This window comes from Callospermophilus lateralis, chromosome Y, assembly GCF_048772815.1.
Source record: "Callospermophilus lateralis isolate mCalLat2 chromosome Y, mCalLat2.hap1, whole genome shotgun sequence".
In the NCBI taxonomy this organism is placed as follows: Eukaryota; Metazoa; Chordata; class Mammalia; order Rodentia; family Sciuridae; genus Callospermophilus; species Callospermophilus lateralis.
The window spans coordinates 7,209,436-7,233,042 of record NC_135326.1 but is presented as its reverse complement, the minus strand read 5'-3'; the positions used below and the strand labels follow the sequence as shown (position 1 = coordinate 7,233,042).

The following is a 23,607-nucleotide window of genomic DNA, read 5'->3' as shown; positions in this document are numbered from 1 at the left end:
TAGTGTGTTTTCCCTTCCTGACAGTCTTTACATTGGTACCATTGCAGTAGGGTAGCCACCAGCCACATGTGACTGTCTCAACTTAATTAAATTTACATACGATTAAACCTGTGCTCATCACCAGTACTGGCTATGTGAATAGTGTTCAGTAGCTGCATGTGGCTACTGGGTTCCTCAGTAGACGGGGAACATGGGGCACAATAAGTTTAACTGCACAGAGCAGCTGTGGGCAGTCAGACATTAGCCTGATAGGAATTTCAGGGAAGAGCAAAACATAATTCTTAAGTCTGAAGGGGAGAGAAGTGTTCATACCAAGTAACTTGAGCAAAAATGAACCCTGTCCGTTGGGTATGATAATGCACACCTGTAATCCCATTTACCTGGGAGACTGAGGCAGGAGGATTGCAGTACAGCCTGAGCAATTAAGTAAAGCCCTATCTTGAAATAAAAAATAAAGGAAAAGTGCTGCAGCTGTGGGTCAGTGGCAGAGCGCTTGCCTAGCATGTGTGAGGCACTGGGTTTGATTCTCAGCACCACATATAAATAAATAAAGGTCCATTGACAACTTAAAAAAAATTTAAACTCATGAAAATGGTACATCAAAACTAAGCATAACTTATTAAAACAGTAGGCGGTATTGAAGCACTTTTCTAGGATTTTAAAGTTATATATAAAAGATTAGTGACATCAGATTTTTTAACAGCAATAGTGGAAGGTAGAAAACAGACGTACTGTAGAATTGTTTGAAAATAATTTGCACCCAGAATTTTGAAGTTTCTCCCCTCCAAATTTATGGAGGATGGACTAAAGATGTTTGTACACATTCATTACGACAGCCACATTTCACTTTGACATCTCGCTTCTCTACAAGTGGACAACCTGTCCCACCAAGGTGAGGCAGTAAGCAAGGAAGGGGACATTGTGGGACCCTGAATGTCCAGATAGACAACAAAGAGGAGGAGTTCTCGGGGCATTGGTGGTGTTGCAGCAGGCCTAACACTGACTAGCACAGACCGGACCACGAAATTGGGAGAGGACGTTCTGGTACGTGTGTTCTGAAGGTGGCAGCACGTGGAACTGACAGCCGATCAAATGTTCTTGTTCTTAATATTTTTAAGTTGGAGATGGACACACTGCCTTTATTTTTATGTGGTGCTGAGGATTGAACTCAGTGCCTCAGATGGGCCAGGCAGGTCCTCTACCACTAAGCCACATCCCCAGCAAAATATCTGAGCATTTTAATCGTGTGGAAAATTGAATGGAAAGAATGTTGCAAGATCTTGGAAGAATTTTGTCAAAGGGAACAAAGAAAACAAAAACAAAGGCAACTAGGGACTCCAGGAAAATGTGAAAGTTGAATAAGAAATGAATCTTAACGCTGTTATAATGCTTGCTCAGCATTACCCACTCCATCATCGAAATAATGTGCAGAATATAGATCTAACAGAAAACGAGTCATAAAAAGTGATGGGGAAAACGTGAAAGGGTAAGCACAGCTTTGGTGGTTGGCATTTAAGGAAACAAATCTGCATTTATGAGAAAATCAGAAAGTTGCATTGAAATTTGGTTTAGTGAAGAAGTATTAAAGCAGATGATTTAGAAACATGGACGTCAGTACCAAGGAACACGAACACTAACAAAAATAGTTCCAAGGCATTAAAGTGGTTGCATTTTGGAAATGGAATTGTAGATCAATGATGCAAAAAGGCTCGCAATTTTGAAAAAGGAGTCTTTTGACTCACTTGGCTTTTACTTTTAAAAGCTGAAGATGGGTTACTTTGAAAAGAATAAAAATGGTTTGGGTATTACCCTCTGTAAAAATTAGCGTTTAACATAAAGGGGGGATTCTCAACTGAGGCGGTATTGACAGTCAATTCTCTGTGTTAAGGGCACCCACCCTGTGTGTGCAAGGGTGTTCGGTAGCATTCCTCTCTGGTCCTGACAGCTAAACAGGTGTGCAGACACTGCCCAGTGCTCCGGGGGGCAACCTCATTGCTTGAACTACTGATTTAAAGGATTTAAAAATCTGTTGCTGAATGAACCATCTCAATACATTAAAAAAAAAAAAAATGCTGTCTCTTGTTGGTAATACAGGAAGCAGCTGCTTCACTACACAGAACTTGAACCCATAGCAAGAACCCTCTGGCACCCCAGCACCCCAGCTGCTCACGCCAGCCCATCTTGGCGTCTGGCTTCAGGCCAGTTAGTGCAGGGCTCACTAAAATGAGAAAAGGAATCGGGAGGAAATGGAGCTTCCCTTTCATGCTTAGTGGCTTCTGAAAACATGTTTCAGATTTTTCACATTGTTTTTGTGTTGGTACAACTTGGATTTCTCTGGAGTTGCAGTGTTAATCATTGTGGCAAGTCTGGTTCAGCGTCGCGCCCTTTGGGTATATTCCAGCGCTCAGTCGGCTGTGAGACAGACAGACGCACGCCCTCCCCGTCTCTGCACTTCTTCCCCGAGTCCTTAGATAAGTTCTCTGCAAGTGTCTCCCCCTAGAATTGCCAGAGGAAGTCGATAGGAAAATGGTCCCGCAGATCTTTTGATGTGGCGGAAACCTCATAAATATTTTAACGCCCTTATTTCACAGCTGAGGAAACTCTAGTCCGGAGAGTTTCTTATTCATTATGAGGAAGATGGGGGTGGGCTCGATTCCCCAGCACCACAGAAGGAAGAGGGGCGTCTGCAGCCAGTCCCTTCTTTCCCTTCTTCAGAATGCAGGGGGAGGCAGGGTCAAGGTGGCTTCGTAGGCAGTCAAGTGCTCGGGCGAGTGGGCTGTCGGGATTTGCGCACAGCATCGCGGGTGCCCTCTGCCAGGGGCCACAGCCCTGGAGTCGCTCAGAGCAAACGCCTGGAGAGCAGGAAGGGCAGTCGGGTGTTTCCATGAGGGGCCCCTGTGCCCTGTTCCTGATGTCCAGAGCTGGGAAGATGCCGGAGAAAGTCCTACGGAAAGCGCTCCCCACTGTTGTCCCCAGTCCTCATGCCAAATTCCTTCTTGGCACAGGACTTGTGCATGGCCCCTGCAACCTTGCCCTTCTCAGAGGCAAAGTCCCTCTCCTCCTGCTCAGGGTCTGTTCCTTGTCCCCGATTAGTGCTCATTGCTTCTCACCTGAAATTGCCTTGTGCGTTTGTTCATAGCTAATTGTCCCTGTTCCTTTCTCGCCAAGTTCCACAGCCTTCCCGTCTTCCCCAGGGCTCAACATGGAGTTCCTGTCGGTGAAAGATTTGACTTGCCTTCTGAAATACCTGTGTGCTCACTTAGCGAGCTTTAGCATGGCAGAGAAGACAGCGCCGTTTAGTTGTTGGAGCCGATGGGGTTTTGGGTCCTGAAATTGCCTGGCGATGTGCTGAGCATCGTGACACTTCTTGAGCATTTTGTGTGAACAGCCTCACAGCATGCTTTCAACAGAGGCTTGAGCCTTAAATCCACCAGTGAGGGTGGCCCACCACCTAATGCAGTTATTAATACAGCCTTCTGGTGCCAGAGTACAGCAGTTGGGTCAACTACATCAGGGTGAACGCGTCCCTAGCCCTTTTATTGCAGCATCACAGAATGTACTTGCGCAAACTAAGATGATCACATCGTCCCAGGGGATGAAATCTCGCGGGACCCCCATCTTATGTGGGGTCTACTCTTGACCTTGGACACTGTACGTGCTCACTCAGACGTCTGGCTGGTTAGGGAGCGGGTGAAACTGTCTCGGGATGTGTTTGCTTATGTTTTGAACTTAACTTGGAGTCTTATTCATTAACAGGTAATACAAGATAGAAGAGAGGTCTCAACATAAGCCCCGGAAAGAAGGATTGGCCTGCATTTACTTCTGAGTAAGTGGAATTGTGAAGGAGATTTTATTATGAAATGAACAACCCGTCAACCTCTCTGTATTTTCCATGCTTAAAGCCACGCGGTCATGTTTTCTTTTATGTGCTGGAAATGGAAATTTGAGATTCTTTGCAATAGGTGATTTTTGCTGGGGGAAAAATGTGAAGCTCTCTGTCAGCACTTCAAACTCCTTTTTTCCTTCTTGTAGTACTGGGGATGGAACTCAGGCAAACGCCTTACTGCTGGCTTGCACGCATCCCCAGCCCTACTAACTCTATTTAAAACATTTAGCTTCTGAAATTCAGGTTTCCATGAAGTTTAGAAAAGAAAAACGGAGATGGTCATCAAAATGTGTGCATCTTGGAGTGACACATAGCTTCTGATGTTTCCCCCCATTTACGTGCGAGGTATTTGTCTTTGCTCTGGAGTTTGGTTTATATAAACAAATTGAGAAAGTGTTTGGCTTTTATGTGGTGGAAGCTCCTCTGTCTTATGTGTCCCTCTCAATGTATTTGGAAATGACAGGCAGCTGTGACACTATGTAGACAGGCCAAATTTTTCCACGGAAGCCTTGCTTGGCCCATCCTGAGCTGGCGTGGACCGTGCATGGTCCCCCAGGTGGCCTGTTCCTTCAGTCTTGGGTCTGCTGGTTTTCAGTGTGGACAGACCCTGAGTCATGTAGAATGAGGCCTTCTGAGCTGCTCTTACCTGCTGTAGGTTCACCGTGGGGACCATCGAGACCACCTTTTGCAGGCACTTCGACAGCCCTTCTGTTGCAGATGACAGTCTTTCTGAGCCTGTTACTTCTGTGCTATTGTGGACAACACGGGGATGTAAGAGGTGTTGGGTGTTTTTTCAGTAAAACTTCCTGGATTCTTTTAGTGTGGGAGCCGCCATGTTTGGTCTACCTGGGCACACCTAAGGGACACACCGCCCTTGGTTGTCTCTTTGAAAGAGCACCAAAACTGACCTAAGAGCCTCCTATGGTGAAGAGAGAAGAGAAAATCATGACCAAAATCCACATACCTACAATCCCCAGCTTGAAGGTGGCCAGGCCCACAGCCTCTGACTTCACGGCTGGACTCCTTCCGGAATGAGCCTACCTCAGATGTTGAATTTGGGACTTCTCCCACCCTCGTCACGAGCGGTGGGCTGCCCCCAGGGAGCCCTCCATCCCAGGGCCAGCAGCCAGCTGTGCTGCTAAGCTGTGAGGTCTGATACAGCAGGAGCCCTTGGTGTGTGTTCAGCTTAGGGCTATATGCGGTGTGCCAGGAGGTTGATTGAGGTGCCACCCATCATGAGTGCAGGGGCACTTGCAAAACTCTGTGCCAAACGTGGTTCTATCTTGACAGCAGCTTTATTGAGATGTGATTCACACAGCAGACAATTGACCCCTTCCAGGGTTCATCGCTGTTGGTTTTTTACACACAGTACTGGGGCCAGAACTCGGGGTCCTGTATGTGACAGACTGGCCACCGAGCTGCATCCCCAGCCCCTGTTCAGTGTTTTTAGACATTGGGTTCTGCAGCTGTCACCTTCCTCAACTTTGGAGCATTTCAACATTCCCAGAAGAACCTCGTAGCCATTAGCAGTCACTCCCCATTCCCGCCGTGTAGCTGCCACTAATCTGCTTTCTTTCCATGTGCGTTGGCCTCTCCTGGGTACTTTAAATAATGGAAGCCTGTGCCAAGCGGCCTTCTGTGTCTGCTGTCTTCCACTTAGCATGTGGGTGTCGTATGTCAGTACTTTGTCCCTTTGAACAGCCAAACGCTGAGCCGTGATATGCATAGATCACATTTTGTTTACTCATTCATCCATCAGACACTGTTATTTTTAGAGCCTTCTATTATTTCTCCGCTCCGTGATGCTGGGGATTGAACCTGGCCTTGTGCATGCTAGGCAAGCCTTCTACCACTGAGCTCCACCTTTTTTTTGTGGGGATGAGGGGATTCTAGGGATTAAACCCAGTGACGATGAACTATATCCCCAGCCCTTTTTATTTTTTATTTTGAGACACGGCCTTACTAAGTTGCTTAAGGCATCTTAATTTGCTGCTGCTGGCCTTGAACTTGAAATCTTCCTGCCTTAGTCTCCCTTATGTTTTACCTTTTTTAAATTGTATTTTGAGACCGGGTCTGGCTATGTTGCCCAAGCTGGCCTTGAACTTGGGGTCCTCTTGCCTCAGCCTGGTGACTAGCTGGCATTGCAGGAGTGTGCCACCCACCTGGCTTGAAGGCTTCTGTTCTGAAACCATGACAGACTCGTAAGTAGTTGCAGATCTCAGCAAGCTGCAGTGTCCCGCCACTGCCTCCCTGCAGTGACCGTGTCTCTCAACAGTGCTGAGTTGACCCAAGTAGGAAATGGGCATTGGCAAAGTGCTTTTGGTGTGAATGCGTGCCCTGTCTGGTGATAGGAGCTCTGCCTGTGTGGTTGTGTGAAATGTGATCCCAGGTGTGTGCAGAGTGTTGCCGCTACCATAGTCCAGGGGCAGGATCCGTCCACCTTGGGCTCTGCCTCTCCATCTCCGTCGTTTCTTCATTTCATGTGTTATCTGAATGGAATCCTGCAGCATGCAGCTTTTGCAGACTGACACTGTGCAGCCTGATGCCCTGGAGATCCATCCCTACTTTTCCTGTCCTTCCAGAGCTCATTCTTCCCTCATGCAGAGAGGGATTCTGGGGTGTGGATGTGCCACAGTCCACTGATCCCTTGGCTTGCTGAAGGGCGTTTCCTGCTCCGGGCTGTTCCAGGTCATCCCTTGGGCCTGGTTTCCCCTTGGATGGAGAGAAGGCAGTCACGTTAAGGAGGCAGCTTAGAGACGCTGCGCCCTGGGACACTAGCAAGCCTTGAGGTCCATGCCATACGGTAGGAGTCGAGCCCAGGGACCTATCAGGTAGCTGTCACTTTCTTTGCTGTGACAGCCAGCTGGCTGCCCTCACCAGGGGCCAGCTGTCCATCCCTGCTGTGTCCAGGAAGTGCCAGTAGAGGACCTGGCTTTTCCGTTGGGGGTTTAGCTCCTTGGGAAGCACTGGAAACTTGAGGTCCACATATATCGGCGTCACCGATGCTATAAATGGTAGGACGGAGGCTGGAGATTGCCGGTGGACTTGGAGTGGATCCTCAGAAACCAGAGCAACTTGGAGCCCAACAGCTGTTCGTTCACATATGCTTTGTTCAGCTGTGCCCTCTGGAACGTCTGGGAAGTTGGCACAATGTCCGAGTCCCTTCTGTGCAAGGGTGTGGTGGAGCCCCGCTTCCAAGTGGGTCCAGCCCACTGAAGTGTGGGCGTCCAGTTGGGCTGGGGTGCGTGCGTGCTCCGTTTCCCTCTTGGCTCTCTTCCCTCTCCCCTCCCTCTCCCCGTTCCCTGTGACCCGCCTGGATGCGATGGGAGGAGCTCCCTGGAGTCTCTAAAGAGCCCCAGATAGAAGATGCATTGCTTTGCAGCTGTGTTGGTGTGGCCTGGTGTATGTGTGTTGCTGTGATAAGTACTTGAGAATAACCAGTGGAGACGTAAGATTTATCTGGCTCGCCATTTGACAAGTTCACTCCGTGGTCAGCTGGCTCCATTGCTTTAGACCTGAGGTGAGCAGAACATCATGGTGGAAGGGAGTGACGGAGAAGGCTGCTCGGCTCATGTCATTGAGTAGGAGGGAGGGACAAGATAGAGTCCCCAAGGTACATCCCCAGTATCCACTTCTTTTAACTAGGACCCACCTCCTACAGTTCCACCATGTCCCAGTGATGTGACGCCATCAAACTATGAATTCATCAGTGGATTAATCCACTTATGATCTAAGCACTTCCCAAAGGCTCCGGCTCTAATCGTGGCTGAATTGGGGACCCAGGCTTCCATGCATGAGCCTCTGTGGGACATTCCACATGCAAACTGGAACCCTGTGATTAGTAACAGAAATGGGTGGGCACTTCTCAAACCACTTCCTTTTTTCATAAAATCTAAGAAGGGCACAGATGACCCCCTGGTCTTTGCGAGGGGTCTTGACTCTGGAGAAGTGTTTCCCTGGAGCCACAGAGGCTCCCTCTAAAATGAACTGGAGCTGGAAGTCGTGGGGAGGACAACAGTGTCTGTGCATCCCCGTGGTCACCCAGCCTGGGCATGGGGGTTGCATACAGATTGGTGGAGGGGTTGCTTAGGGAGCGCCAGGGCCTCTGAACCTTGTAGGTGGATGGGGGTTGTTGCTGATCCATCTTATGGAAACCTATAAGGTTCCCAGGCACCCTTTGGGCCCCAGCTTGTTGATTCAGAGGTGTGAATTCACACGATAAGCCAATGGAACAATGAATGGCCCTTTGTGGTCCCCAGCTGATAAAGTGCTGTTTGACAAAACCCTTCCTTTGTTTTTTTCCTCCTCCCAACCTGTGGTTCAGATTGACTGGGTATTCTTTTCCTTCAAACAACATTAATCTTCCTGGGTTGCAGGTGGGTTGCCTGACCTGGAGACCCACGTTCTCCACACAAGCCGCCTCCTCCCTTTCAAACTCGGGAATGCAGCGCGTACCCACTTCCCAGTGAACTTCTTCATGCTTGAATTTGCATCAGACGGACATAAATAATCATATGTGGTCAGGATGGAATCCTTGAAAAGGATGCGAAGAGATTCTGATTGTAAACGGGCCTTGAAGGACTCTTCCGTGCCTGACCTTTTCCACTAGTTCTGGCTCTTAGCCCAAATCTCAGAATCTTGTTTTTCTTTGTGTTTCCTTTCATTTTTCCTCTATAAACATGAGCAGTTCCCACTAGCACTTTTTTGGTAAGGGGGTGTACTGGGAATTGAACCCAGAGGCACTTTACCACAGAGTTACAGTCCCAGCCTTATTTATTTTTTACTTTTATTTTTTAGCTATTTTTCTTAATGTTTTATTTTTCATGTGATACTGGGGATTGAACCCAGTGCCTCGCAAATGCTAGGCGAGCACTCCACCATTGAGCCCCTGCCCCATTTATTTTTATTTTTTGAGACGGGTTCTCACGAAGTTGCTTGGGGCTTCACCAAGTTGCTGAGGCTGGCCTCCGTCTCCTGAGCTGCTGGGATAACAGGCATAGATCTCTTTAAGTGCAGGACAGTGGCTCCAAACTGTGGGCAATTTCTCTCCCTTCCTTAGGAAATGTCCGGAAATGTCTGGAGACATTTTTGACGTCCCAGCTGGGGTGTGACACTGGGGTGTTTGACACTGGTGGGAGAGGGTGGAGACCAGGGATGCTCTCCAACTTTCTGCACTCACCCGAGAGTCCCCACCACAGACTCGCCCAGGCCGCAGTGGCATTGAAGTTCGTTGGTGGAGGGCGTAGCACAGGCCAAGTGTTGCCTTCTGTCGTCTTGCCTGGTAGTGTAGCAAAGCATCATGGTAAGAAATCGGACAGTTTCGGTCCTGTTAAAGGGACTCTTAGGTTCAGTAAAACTGTAAATTTGGAAAATAAGGATATTGTATCAGTCTGCTCAGACTGTGATAATGAAGTGCCACAGGCAGGGTAGTTTAAACGATGGAATTTTCTGGAACGGTTAAGTTTCTTTCTTCCTGGCTGGCTGTGTCCTCCTATGGCCTTTGCTCTGTGCCTGTGTGGGAAGGGGTGGGATGGTGGGGGTGGGAGAAGGATTTATTTGGACCTTTCTCTTTGTGTAGGGCCAACTAGACCTGGCTTTTGTATATCTACATTGTGAAGCTTGCCTGAGTTCAATTCCTAGTACCAAAAAAGGAAAACAAAACAAAAAACCTGTCTTTGAAGTTGCATACCCTTCTGTACTAACCTTAGTCACTTCTCTGGTCAATCGGAGATACTTTGAGGGCACTGGCCGCTGCGTATCTTACCCTCTCTCCTGACCTCATCTGCTCTGTCCTACAAGCTATTGACTGAAGTTTATTCAGAGTTTGTAGGGTTGTGCTCTTTAATTAGTAAAATTAAAAAGACTGCAAATTGAGACTTCAAAAAAAATATTGTGAGATTTTTGTTTAGACCAGAATTGAACCCTGGACCTTGTGCATGCTAGGCAAGCACTCATACCACTTATCTGTGTTCCCAGAACTTATGATCTATCCATCTATCCATCCATTCATCCATCAGATTGAACCCAGGGGCGCTAAACCACTTAGTCACATCCCCAGCCCTATTTTATTTAGAGAGGGGTCTGGTCTCCCTGTGTTGCTTATGGTCTTGCTAAGTTGCTGAGCCTGGCTTTGAACTCATGATCCTCCTGCCTTGGCCTTTCAAGTAGCTGGGATTGCAGGTGTGCACCATTGAGCCTGAGATGTTTTTGTTAATATGATCATATATCAAGACGTCAACTTAGTTTAACTCCACAGTATTTATAGTCTGTTAAATAATCTGCATAATTTGATAATTTGATCTTTTTTCATACTGGGTATTAATTCTGAATGTAATGACTTTGAATAACTATGGAATCCTCCTGATTTCCCACCTTAACACATCCGTACGCAGCATTGATTTTTTTTTTTTTTTTTTTTTTTTTTTAATGGGAAATGTGAACATAGTTCTGAGACTCTGGAAGATTGTAGTCTTTATTTGAATCAGTATGCAAAGGAAGATTCTTACATTGTTATGAAACACCTCACATAACAGTCACCTTCTTACCTAGTGTTAAGTGTACAGTTCATTGCTTCAAGCTACACCCCCAACCCCCTGAAACTGTCTGCATTGAACATTAACTGCCTGTTCCTCACTGCCCAAACCCTGCCCCCATCTTCCTACCTTCTGTCTCTGTGCGTTTGACTACTCTAGGGCGCTCCCAGAGTGCAGTCCATTCATGTGCCCTTCTGACCAGTTACCTATTTCGCTTAGCATAATGCCTTCAAGGTCCGTCTGTGTTGTAGCATTTGATAGGATTTTTTTTCTTTTTTGGTACTGGGGATTCAACTCGGGGGTGCTTCACCACCAAGCCACAACTCCAGCCCCATTTATTTGAGACGGGGTTTCACTAAGTTGCTGAGGCCGGCCTCCTGCCTCAACCTCCCAAGTTTGCTGGAGTTACAGGCTTGTACCACTGTGCCCGTGGATTTTCATCTTAAGACTAAAAAGTGTTTGATTATGTATACAGAGTACATTTTATTCATCTATCTGTTCATCAGTGGGTTCTTCAGTTATTTACCAAGGATTTTAAAGTTTATTTTTAACTGTAGTGCACACAATTTTTATTCCTGTGTAAGCATATTGATGGGGTGCTATATAATATTTACAAATATACAATGTTTAAATCGGGCTTAGATGTATGCATTTTCTCAAACATCATTTCTTCATGGTAAAAACTTAAATCCTTCTTCCAGATTTTGGAGATGTGTAGTGTTACTTTTTGGGGGGAAATAGTACCAGAGATTGAACTCGGGGACACTCGACCACTGAGTCACATCCCAGTCCTATCTTGTAGGGTCTCACTGAGTTGCTCAGTACCTTGCTGTTGCTGAGGCTGTCTTGGAATTCACAGTCCTCCCGCCTCTGCTTCCCCAGCTGTATATCTACATTGTGTGTTTTTTTGTATTAAAAAACTGCATCCTGGTTACTGCGAGGGCTGTACTACTATACATTTCCAGCAATGGTGTGCAGAGGTTCCCCTTTCTCCATCCCTGCAAGCTCTTGTCGCCTTTAATCTTTTTGATAACATTCTTACTCGGGTGAGGTGACATCACTCTGTGGTTTTGATGTGCATTTCCCCCGATGAGCAAATGATATTGAGCATTTTCTCACGGACTTGTTGGCTGTTTTGATGTCGACTTTGGAGAAAGTCTGTTTAGATTGACTGCCCATTTTGTTTAGTCAGGTTATTTCAAAGTCGATCCGTGCTGTGACTGCTCTTCAGATGTAGAAAGTGATTCCGGACGGTGGGTAGTAGAATCATCCAGCCACACAGAAAATTCCAGAGCTTTTTCATGTACTTTCTCTGTCATAGAAAGTGCTGTCCTGAGATCCTAAGTTTCCCAGGAGAAGAACAGTAAAAGTGGTAAGTAAAAGCTGTAGTGGAAGTACCATATGTGCCAGCCTGCTTTCCACTGTGGATCTGGTCCCACCTTTCTCCCCGCCTGAGCTGTTAGCCAGGACCTCTAGAATGAGGACAGCTAAGAGTCCCACTCCCACCTGCCGTCCCTCCATTCTGGAATGGACTTTCTTTTTTCCATCCCTTGTAACTTTAGTTTCCTGCAAAAGCATAAACTTTCCCTCTGTGTGTATAAACTTTGGAGACACTCTGCAATCAGCCCTGATGAAGTTTTATCTTTCTATGAAAGGGTTCTTGATGATTCTGAAATGTGGTGTCTGTCACTTAAACATCGTCTGCAGAAATCACCGCTCTATATTTGGCTCCGACGTGGTTCCCAATGTGTTCTCACAACACTTAGTGCCAAAGGAGCTGCTGTTTATCGGCCGTGGGGATCTTTGAGCTCAGATTGGTTTATAACTTTATTTACAAGGGATAATCAAAATGGATTTCTTTGCTATTTTAGTGCAAAGTAGGACAGCAGAATTAATCTCGGGTCATCTGTTCATTTGTTTGGCAGCTAATACCTGCCTTCTGGGTGCGGGGACTGGATCTCGGGCTTGGGCTGATCTCGCACAGATTGGATTTGGTTCTCGGTTGGGGTTGGGAAATGTGTATGGACCAAGCATGGAGCTGTCTGGGATAATCAAAAGCCAGTTGCAGAAGCTGTACTGTCTATAGCTGCTGGTTCCTCGGGTGAGCCCGGAGAGGAAATCTTTACCTGTGGGCATTCATCTCACATGGCTGACTAGCCTTAAGTAGGATTCCCATTTGAATGTATAGTTTCTTTTAAAATGAATAGCGTTATGGGCTGCCTGGTTTGAGTTTTCCCCCTTAAAGACTTCCCTCTTGGAGGCTCTGCATTTGACAGGGTTGAAGGGCCTGGTGTTTACTAACCTTTCAGAATTTTTACATCCATTTTAAGGGGTGTGTGTGTGTGTGTGTGTGTGTGTGTGTGCACGCGTGCATATGTGTTCTCCTTCTTTTTTCCTTTGATGGGACCACATAGTGTTTGGCTTGTAAAATACTTATTTCTTCCAAACACCCAACTTGAGCTGCAGGTCACTGGGCCCGGCTCCTTTGCTGGGTGTCTGTTTACACGGAGCGGCGTCCTCCCGCGCTCTGTGGCTATCTGTCTTTGTCAGTGAATGGAGGCGGAATATTAATCTTGCATGCAGTTCAGCTGAGCAGGGCACAGATGGATTTATAGCTCTGGAAACCTCTCGGCCCTGCAGCTGCGGTGGGCTGTTGCACTATGAATAAAGAGATTCTGGGCCCCGGCTGGCGAGGACTGCCGTGACCTAATTGGCCACACGATCCATCAGCGGGTCAAGGGTGGATTTCTCGCCCTGCGCTCGCTCTGGTTTGGTTCTGCAGCAGAATCCACTCAGCCTCCCTTGGAGGAAAGGGGAGCCCTCCTCCCACGTGAGCATCTGAGGAACCTGTGGGATTGGCGTGGGGTCGTCCGTGTCTCCGATGCTGGCTTTCAAAGTCCGGTGACGGGAACGAGTTCTCGGTTCTGTTGGACCTCGTTTTCCTCCAGTCTCCCAACCTGGTGGCAGCCAGGAAAGGGGGGCATCCACCCTGGCGGGCATCTTGGTAAACTCAGCCTGCAGCTGACCACGTGGGGACCGTGGGTTCATGGGAAGGAACAGGTTGCATGCAGAAGGTGGGGGGGTGTGGTGGGCCATGGGGGATTGGGAGATGGCGATAAATGGATGCACTTGAAGCCCCTAAAGAAAACCTGTCTGGATTTTCTGCCCCGTCGTCTGCCCAGGATGCCCAAGGGGACCACAGAATCTCCAGCTCATGTGGTTGATTATGTCTCGGCCTTGGCTGGGGGAGATTCTCTGTCAGAAAACAGGTGAGCGTGTGATCCATCATACCCACCGTGCCCGGAGTTTGCCAGCAAGAAGGAAGCCGTGCCGATGTGGCCTTCTGAGCCTCCTGGGAGCCTGGAGGGCACCTGGCACCATCCCCCGCCACCCTGCTCCTCACCAGGGCGACCTCGTTGTACTGTGTGCCACAGAGGAGCAAGAAGCATTTGCCCTTGGTGCCCAGGGCCACGTGGGGTAGCCATGATAGTCAGAGCATTGTTTCTATCTTGTGGCTGTTGTGAATAATGCCGCTGTGAACATACAAGTCTGAGTTTGGGTGTGAGTGTTTGGGCGAGGCCGGTGATGGCACCTGTTGCTTGGCCTGGACTCCACCCTGGTGCCACCATGGCCAGCTGAACATTAGTTTTTCATAACTAATAACATTCTCTTGACCAACTTCCATCACCGAAATACTGGTTGTTCAGAGCAGGTTACCTGTGCACTGTTGTAGTTGGGCACGGCAAGGTGAAGTCTAGATTCTAGTCAGACCCAATGAAGTGTTGGTATTATGGTTTAGGTATGAGGGGTCCCTCAAAAGCTCATGTGGAAGGCATTGGAAGAAAACTTCAGAGGTGAAATGGTTAGGTTATGAGAGTTGTGACCTAGTTAGTCCACATCAGGGGATTAATGCACTCACTGGGTGGTTACTGTAGGCAGGTGGGGTGTGGCTGGAGGAGGTGGTCCCTGGGCTGGGCTTGGCCTTTGTGGTTTTTATCTTGTCCCTGGTGAGCAGAGCTCTGTTTCCTGGTGCCCTGTCCTGAGCTGCTGCTGCTCCTCCAGGCCCTTCCGCCTCACCTCAGGCCAGAGCCAGGGAGTCGGCCAACCATGGACTGAACCTCGTATATCATGAGCCCCAAAGAAACATTGCTCCTCTAATTGTTCTTGTCAGCTTTTCCCCTGCTGCAACCAAATGACCTGACTGAAACAGGCTATAAAAATAAGCGCTATAACAAATAGAGAAGAAAGCATACTTTTTTCTTTTTTTTCTTTTTTTTTTTTTTTTTTTAGACAAGGGTCTTGAGATGACACAATGAAACTTTTCAACGGTCCAGTCTCTTCCCCTTCCACCTTGTGTACCTGTAAACATGACATATTGGAGCTGCTCAGTGTTTAGCAGGTCCTGAGTTGGTTCAGAAGACTCTTTGCTTTTGGAAGGTCATTAGGTGGCTGGGAATGAGGAACTGCATGTGATCATGGCCTGTGTCGTGGGGGAATCGGGCCGTGGCTCATGTCTGCATATTTTGGTTCAGCGCTTTGCGAGTGCAGCCACACCTGGGACAGGCTTCCGGGTGGACCTGGGTACTCCAGGAGAGCAGCTGGAATCTCATCCACCCCGAGAGTTGGAGTCACATGATGAGATCAAGCAGGTTGTTTACACAGGTCCCGCTGCTCTGCTTGGGTGGTTATTTTAGATGGATCTCGGTATTTCCTAGGTTCATACTTCTTTAACTGCGCATAAATTGGGGGCAAATCCCTTTTTCTTTGAATTATGGCTCTTTGAATTATACACTTGTCCACACTGAAGTCAATTTGAAGAAAATAGTTCTTTGGAAAACACATGCAAAAACAAAAACTCTGATCCTTTTCCCTAAGTGATCATGGTGTTGACTTAGATTTGCCCCCAACAGTGGTTTTCTGAGGTCTTAGAGAAGTTTGAAGCCATGGTGGAAGACGAAGCAGCTTCCTGGTGTTGCAGTACCACACTTCCAAGAGCTCCCTGTGGCCCCCAAACTGCTGTGTAGCCATGCCATCCATTATAGCAGCTGCAGGAACTCGGGAGCCTTTGAAATGTGGCTAGTATGATTGAGGAGATGAATTTCAAGTTTTAGTTAACGTACAGTGTGGCCCTTGGCTCTCCTCGTGGGAGAGAGCAGACAGATCTGCAGTCTGACGGGTGGGCTGCGTTTACCTGGGGCCTTATTTTTGTGGGTGCCGAGGATGGTCTCCACTGCCTTTAGGAGAGTGCTTCTCAGAAGGGGTACTTTATGAATCCCTTTCACGCGCCAGAGAAACCTGGGACGGTGTCTGGAGATGTTTAGGATGGCATGATGGGTGAAATGTGTATTAGTCAGGCTTCCTTGACTGTAACATAATACCTGAGGTCATCAACTTACTAAGAGAAGAGGTTGACTTTGGCTCATGTTTTCATTCCATGGCCACTTGGTCCAAATCCATAGGCAGCACCTTATGACGGGGAGCATGTATTGGAACCAGCTGCCCATCTTATAGTGACTGGGAAGCCGCATGATTAAGAGGAGGGGCCAGGACCCCAATTCTGCTTTAAGCACATGCACCCTGTGATCCAACTTCCTCCTTAGGCCCCACTTCTTCCACCTCCCGCTATTGCCACCCTCAGGACCAAGCCTTCAGCACATGGTCCAGATCCAAACTAGGTAGCAGGGTGCTCTTGGCCTCTGGTGGGTGGGGCTGGGGATGCTCCTCAGTATCCTCCAGTGCAGACCCCTAATGTCCTGTGGTTAAGGAACTCTGCTTTCTGTTGACAGGACTGGCCAGGTCCTCAGGCATCCTGCAGACTCAGTTCCATCAGTGAGGGGTGGGGACCTGTCCATGGGGTGTACACTCCAAGCAGGCACTGTGCCTGGGAGTACCAAGGTGTGGGCAGGAAGCCAGGCCCCGCCCACCATGTGGCTTCTCGGCTGTGTCGTTTGTATTAAGTATAAGACGTGGGTGTTTGGTACGAGTCGGTGACCCAGCACCCGTCCCTCGTCTCCTGTTTAATGGATCGATTGCTAAGGCGAGAAGCGGAGCACTGTGCCCTGGCTCTTGCCTGCACAGGCTTCTTTCCCCAACACTGCTGTGTGCCCAGCTAACAAAGCTCGGCTGGGTCCAGGGGAGGCTGAGCGTGGCTGTGACCTTCTCACCTTCCAGTGAGTCTCTTCAACACTCCATGGTACTTAGAAAACCTCTGGAAGTTGGGTGTCTCCTCCAGGTCTGGCAAGACAGAAACAGTGGGATAATGGAGTTCTTCAGAATGCTAACCAGGGACCCCTCTCCCCCTGCCCCACACCCCCGCTCCCAGAGTGCTGCCCTCAAGGCGCACAGCGTGGTCTCTGGAAGCCCAACACGCCTCTGAGCAGGCAGAGAGGCTCACAGGGAGAGGCAGAGCTGATGGCATGATCAAAGGAGCGTCTCCCTGTGCCTGAGCTCAGATGGGTCGCCTGTGGCAGGATGCGCAGACGCCTCTGGCAGAGAACTCCATGCCTGGCAGGATGGCGTTGAACGCTCCTTCTGAGATGCTGTGTGTCATCGTCGCATCGATTATCTTAAAGAAGCTGGGGCGGCTGGCCAAACGGGTGATGCTGATGATGGCCATCAAAGAAACCCACGGCGCTTCTCGAAATCCGTGGCTGTCATTGTTACCCATTGCACATAACATGAGTTGAAGGAGGATCAATGTGTCAGCAAGGGAACAAACGAGACAGTTATTCAAGAGTTAAACTGAAATAACGTGCAAAAATAAGCTCTTCGGCAAACCTGCAGCCCCAGGGGACTGGGATCTTGTAGAATGTGGAATTCCTTGAAGCACAAACCCGGTGGGCATTAGTATGTTGCTTGGGGTGGCAGGGAATTTTTTTCCCCTTTGTGTTTGCAACTGTGAGGATCATGGGGTGCCCTTTGTGGGAGAGGGGAGGTGTCGGGCAGATCCCTTTCCAGAAGAGAACTGAAACAGCTTGTAACAGAGCCTAGCTCCAACAGCTTCCTTAGGGAGGGGCAATGACCTGTGGCACGTGTCCCCATGGCCCCTGCTGGAGCCACCTCAAAGGTATCATTTCAAGCCCCACTTTTAAATTTGGTAGGATGGGGGGCTTCAGGCCACCGACTAGCAGAACAGACAAGGTTTCTGGGATCTTCTTCCTACGGCTTTCGGGGACTAGCCTTTCCATTTCTCTTGTTGACGTCTTGCTGATGGAGTTGGAATTTGGAACCACGGTGAGATCCTTTGTGTCCGGATCCCTTCTGTGAGGTGGGGAGGGATCCAAAAGCCTGGCTTTTTTCCTCTTCCACAATCTGATGGGAGAAATGATCAGGAGGGGAATTCCTCAGATTCAGTTAGTTCTCTTTGCAGAGCCCAGGATAACCCTCTGCACTGGGGGATTCCTGGTTCTGCAGGTTCTCCCGGGAGCCCCAGGTAACTACTGAGGGGAAATTCTTTGTTCAAGGTGGCGGGTGACAGCACTCAGGTGTTGAAGGGAAGGAGATAGGTCAGATGATTTGGGGGGAGGGGTTCATGCTGATTTACGACTCTGCGTGCACTTAGACATGCAGCAAGCAGATCTGGAATTATCTCCAGCCTTTGCGACAGTCTGGGAATGCAACTGTTAAACACACGGTTAGCTCAGGGGTGCTTTAAATGGTTTGTGAGCTGTGCTGTGGCAGGCTTTGATGTGGGCTAACCATCCTATCTGTCCGTAAGCCTCTGTTACTATTAGTGTTGGTTGTCATTGCTGTTGAAGAATCAAAGACCATGAAAAAGCAATGGCAACTTCTGTTGCTGTTTCTAGAAATTGCACACAACTCAACTAAGACTTTGAAGACCCCTTTCACAGGTGGCCCGATGCCATAATTATTTATTTTACCTTCCCCAAAGGCCTTCTGAGTGAGCCTGATTAAACTTGCATGCTGCCTATCTATACTCCCCCCCGCCGGGGGGCTCTGTGGATTATAAGATTTACAGTTGTTGAATAGAAAGTAGAGCCAAATTCACACTTTATCCCAGATAGATAAGAACATAGCAGTGTTTGGGCTCACCCAGAAGGAATGTCCAGGACTGATTCTTGCAAAGTGGGGATTATGCTCCCCAGGGGGAACGAGGCAATGTCTAGAGGTGCATTTTGATTGTCACCCTAGGGACCGTTTCTGACATCCAGCACGTGGAGTCTCTGGAATGCTACAGGACAAGGCCCCACCACATGGTGAGGGACTCCACAGGTCACAAGTGCCTACATAGGTCAGCCTCTGGCTTGCCAGGATCCTGCCCTGGCCTGATGTGCAGCCACTCACGTTCTGAGAGCACACTGGAAAGGTGAGGGTCAGGTCAGAGGAAGCCTCGTGCGTGTGGGATGAGTGGTGGGTTCCTGAGAGACCTGCCCAGCCCAGCTCGGCCCCCCTTACTTCTTTCTAGTGCAACCTAGGTGACACTGGAGCAGCATGGTCCCCGAGAAGGAATTGTGAAAATCGGGCCCAGCCTTTTGGTAAAGAAATGAACCCAGAAACATCAAGCTTTGCAAGAAGGAGACTGTTTTGCAGAGCAGGGGTGGGGGAGGGCACCCGATTACCTTCAGTGTTGCAGGTTTCCCACGATTAAAGTTAATCGCATTGCTTCAAGGGGGATATTTTCTGGTTTCTGACGTACGCCCCTTGGGTTAATATGGAAATAGTCAAAAGGTTCAAAAGTATATAGAATATTTCTGTATATTCCCACATACTCTTCACCGGGATCCTTCTGCCATTATAGCCGTATCAAAATCTTCTATTAATTGCTATCCTCGTGGGGTGTGTGTGTGTGTGTGTGTGTGTGTTTTCCTTTGTTTGAGGGGAAAACACATCTCAAATAGCACTACATTTCACAAACATTTCAGGTAGTATCTCTAATACAGAAGGATTTGGTGGGGGGCCTACTGGGGATTAACCCAGGGCATTTACCCACTTGAGCCACATCCCCAGCCCTTTTTTGTATTTAGAGATGGGGTCTCACTGAGTTGCTTAGTGCCTCACAAAGTTGCTGAGGCTGGCTTTGAACTTGTGATCCTTCTGCCTCAGGCTCCCCAGCCACTGGAACTACAGGCTTGCATTATGTAGAAGGATTGTTTAAAAAATACCTAGTGATTCTATTATCCTGTGTTCTATGACCATGACAAATAGCCACAAACAGGGTGGCTTATAACAGCAGACAGTGATGCTCTCAATTCGAGGGGGTCAGCAGGCCTGGGTCCTAGAGGCTCAGAAGGGCCGGTCTCTTCCATGTCTCTCTTCACCTGTGGGCACTCGGGCATCCCTTGGCTTGGGGCTGAACCCCTCCATCTCCCGCCCCTGTCTTCACATGCGTGCCCCCGCCCCCCACTAGCTCTCCCACCTATCTCAGGAAGACCCTGCCATTGGATTAAGGACCCACTGAATCTATAATACAGAATAGTCTTATTGTCATGTACGTAATCACATTTCCGATGTCTCTCTTCCCCGGGAGGTCGCATTCTGTCTCTTACCACGTGAGGCCTAGTCACTGCTTCCTGCGATCAGTGACTGTGAATCTCATCCTATTTGTTTCTCTCGGGCTGTGGGAGTGTGTGAGGGAAGGGAAAACAGATTGTTGTCTTTTGGTCGTGGGGTTCTCTTAAGATGCTAATGATTTATTGAGAAAGACAGTTTGTGGCATATAAAGAAAAGTGTTGCGATAAATATGAAAAGAATGCAGGTCTATTGGGAATAGCAATGCTTGTGGAAACTATGATTAAAATGATGCAGGAACCTCACGTCTCTTCTTGGGGGGGCTCTCAATGAATTACCTCATGGAACTTGTAAGGATTAAAGAGAACACAGTGTTAACCAGTGCTAAGCATTTGGCATGTGCTGCATCTGGTTTATCTGGAGGTTCAGAGGTGGTCATAAATATCAAACCAACACCACCAAGGCACATACTGCCACAGCCTGATTCCTGTAATATATGCGCTCCTGTCTTAGCTGTTTCGATCACTGTGACCAAAACACTGGACAAGAACAACGTAGAGGAGGAAGTTCATTGGGGGCTTACAGTTCTGGAGGTCTCAGTCCATAGATGTCTTTGGGAAGCAGAGAAGGGGCTGCAGGGCACATGCACCCTTCCTGGGCACGGCCCTAGTGACCTTCTCCAGCCATGCCCCCCGTCTGCAGTCACCACCCAGCGTGTCTGCTCAAGCCCGAATGGACTACTTAGGTTATAGCTCTTTTAATCTTATCATTTTCCCTCTGTATTGATATTCCTGAATTGACGGGGGCTATGGGGGGACACCCCATATCCAAACCATAACTTTCCACCCCTGGCTGCCAAAACCTCATGTTGATCTCACAGGGCAAAATGCAGTTAGTCCATCTCTGAGAGTCTCATAGCTTAAGAGTTCAATTGTCCCAAAGTCCAGTCCAAGCCCAAAGTCTTCTCTGAGACTCAAGGCAACCTCTTGCCTGTGAACTCTTGTAAAAGTCAAAATCAAGTGACCTACATCCTACATACCATGATAAATAAAGACTAAATAAAGACTAGACATTTCCATCCCAAATGGGAGGATCAGGGGCATGGAAAGAAAAGGGACAGAGCAGGACTGAAAGCCAGAGGAGCAGACGGATCCCCCGACTCCTTCTGTAACTCCACGTGCAGCATCTCGGACCCGTGGCCCTGAGATGTGTTCTCCAAAGGGCTTGGGTGGCCCTGCCCGCTTGGCCTTGCCGGCTGCAGTGCCCACGGGCTCTCTTGGAGCCTGGCTTTCTCTGCAGCCAACAGCTGCTCTTGGCAGACTGTCCATGTTACTGGCATCGCTTGGTTCCTGAGCTCTTTATCTGGCTTTTGCTTCCCCATCACACATCACACACTCAGGGACAGCTCCAGGGGCCGTGGTCCTGCTATACTTAGGCTGGCCCCCCAGGCCTTCCTTTAAAATCTTGGTGGAAACCTCCATGACACTTCACTTGACCATTCTGCGTTTTTTCAGAACCAGACGCGGATGATACCAAGGTCATCTGCTAGCTGGCCCCCTGGAGTCGTGTGCAGCGGCCTCTTCGTGCTCACATGGTCAGCACCAAGTTGTTTCAGCATGATGAAACAACTTCCTGGGCCCACCTGGGCAAGCCGAGTGCTCCCAAAATCGCAAAGGGATTCCCCCTGCTACATCCTCGAACCGGTAGTGGGTATGATCTTGCAAGTTTTTGTGACATCCTCAACCATCCTTCCTATTTTCGATGTGCGCAGTACTTAGCATCTCTTTAGGAGACATAATCCCTTCAAGTGCAACTTCCTCGTCCCCAGGTTTACACGGACTTTTTTTAGAGTTAGACTGCAAGTTTTTAGAAAATCTGAACTCTGCTTTCTTACCACAGTAAACCTGGCTAATAGCTTCCAGTAATATCCCTGCTACTGACGAAATGCAGAGCTGCCTTGAAATGTCCTCTGCCAGGTAATGATGCCATCACCTTTAAATTCAGCCTCAGTGTCTCGGGACATGGGCGAAATGTAGCCAAGTTCTCTGCCAGAATATGACACAGTGGCCTCTAGTTCAGCTCACGATGGGGTCCTCGTTTCCTTTAGACCTTTTGAGCACAGTCTGCTTTCCTGTGGGCATTCTGGTCTTCTGAGGTCCCACCACATTCCCTCCTTGACCTCCGCCTATAGCATTCTAAGGCTTTTCCAGTTTGCGTCTCTACACTTTTCAAAATTTCTCCCGCCAACCACATCTAAAGACTTAAACCACACGTTCATGTTAGTCGGAGTGACAGCCCCACTTCTCGGTACCAATTTCTGTCTTAGTTGGCTTTTTCATTGCTGTGACTAAAACCCCCCACAAGAACAACTTGGAGCAGGAAAATTTACCTGGAGCTCATGATTTCGATCCGTAGATGGTCAACCCCATTGCTCTCGGCCTAAGATGGGGCAGCGCATCTTGGCAGAGGGCTCAGCAGAAGAAAGCTTTTTGGCTCCTGACAGCCAAGAAGCAGAGAAGAACAAGGGGAAGGGGCCCCAGGGAAGATGCATCCTTGGAAGGCCCGCCCCCCAAGTAACCTACCTCCTTCAGCTAGTCCCCACCTGCCTGCAGTTACCACCCAGTTAACCCATTCAAATCAGGGTGGGCTGATTAGGTTACAGATTGCGCTCCCTCCACCTTTGGGGCTGCTAAGGATTGAACTTGAGGCCTCGGTGTGTGCTAGGCAAGCACTCTACCACTGAGCTGCACCCCAGCTCACAGCTCTCGTTATCTAATAGCCTCTCCTCCAAATATTCCTGCATTACCAGGAGTTTGGGAGGGGGACAGCACACATTCAAACCATAACAGACTGAAAAGGGCTAAATATGTGAATAGTTTTGGGAAAAGAAGCAGATAGGTCTAAAATAGGTGGAAGGATCCCCCTTGTTAGGTTGGAGATGCAAATGAAAAACCAGATAACCACTTCACCTCAATCCATTAAATAGAAGTCAGAAAGCTTGTCTGTCCCTGTGTTCTGTTGGTGCAAAGACACTGCAGGATAAACTGAATGCAACCTTTTTGTGAGACAGTTTGCCAACCTGTTCTCCAATATGAGACATTTGTACCCTTTAACCTAGAATTGTTACATTTTGAGATTTGTTTTGTGGAGATATCTTAAATGTGTGCAAAGAAGTTCTCTCTCGGTTCATTCTTCTGCTTTGATGAATACCAAGTGTCAATCCTGAATTTACTAAATGAGGACACACTAGCATGAAATCTACCAAACGATAGGAAAAAAAATGAATAATTCTATATATGGAAGAAGCACCACATGACATGTTTGCGTGGACAAAAACAAGATGCCTCATACAGTAGTTCCCCATTATCCATGGTTTTGTTTCTGCAGTGTCATTACACATGGCCAACCACAGTCTGGAAAGACAAAATTGAACAATCCATAAGCTTTAAAATGCGTGTTCTGAATATTTTGATGAAATCTTTTGCCATCTCTTTTCTGATATGAATTATCCATTTTTTTTTTAACGTGTCCACACTGTATATGGTACCCTCCTGGTAGTCCCGATGTTATATCAATTATATGGTATCAAAATGCTTGTGTCGGGTGACCCCTCTTGTAATTTGTAATGGCCCCAGATCTAAGAGTAGTGATGCTGACAAATTGAATATGCCAAAGACAAGTGGTGTGTGCGTCTTCGAAGTAAAAACATGAAACTTTATT

The 23,607-nt window shown here is 48.2% G+C and overlaps 1 protein-coding gene across 2 annotated transcripts in view; it reads left to right on the top strand.

Annotated features, from left to right (window-relative positions):
- Tbl1x (transducin beta like 1 X-linked) overlaps positions 1 to 23,607 on the top strand; it is a 184,178-nt gene that overhangs the window by 65,941 nt on the left and 94,630 nt on the right. For both annotated transcript variants that reach the window (XM_077107801.1, XM_077107800.1), the window contains exon 2: positions 3,757 to 3,826. The gene's annotated coding sequence lies outside the window, so the exon portion shown is untranslated. The remainder of the gene's footprint in view (positions 1 to 3,756; positions 3,827 to 23,607) is intronic.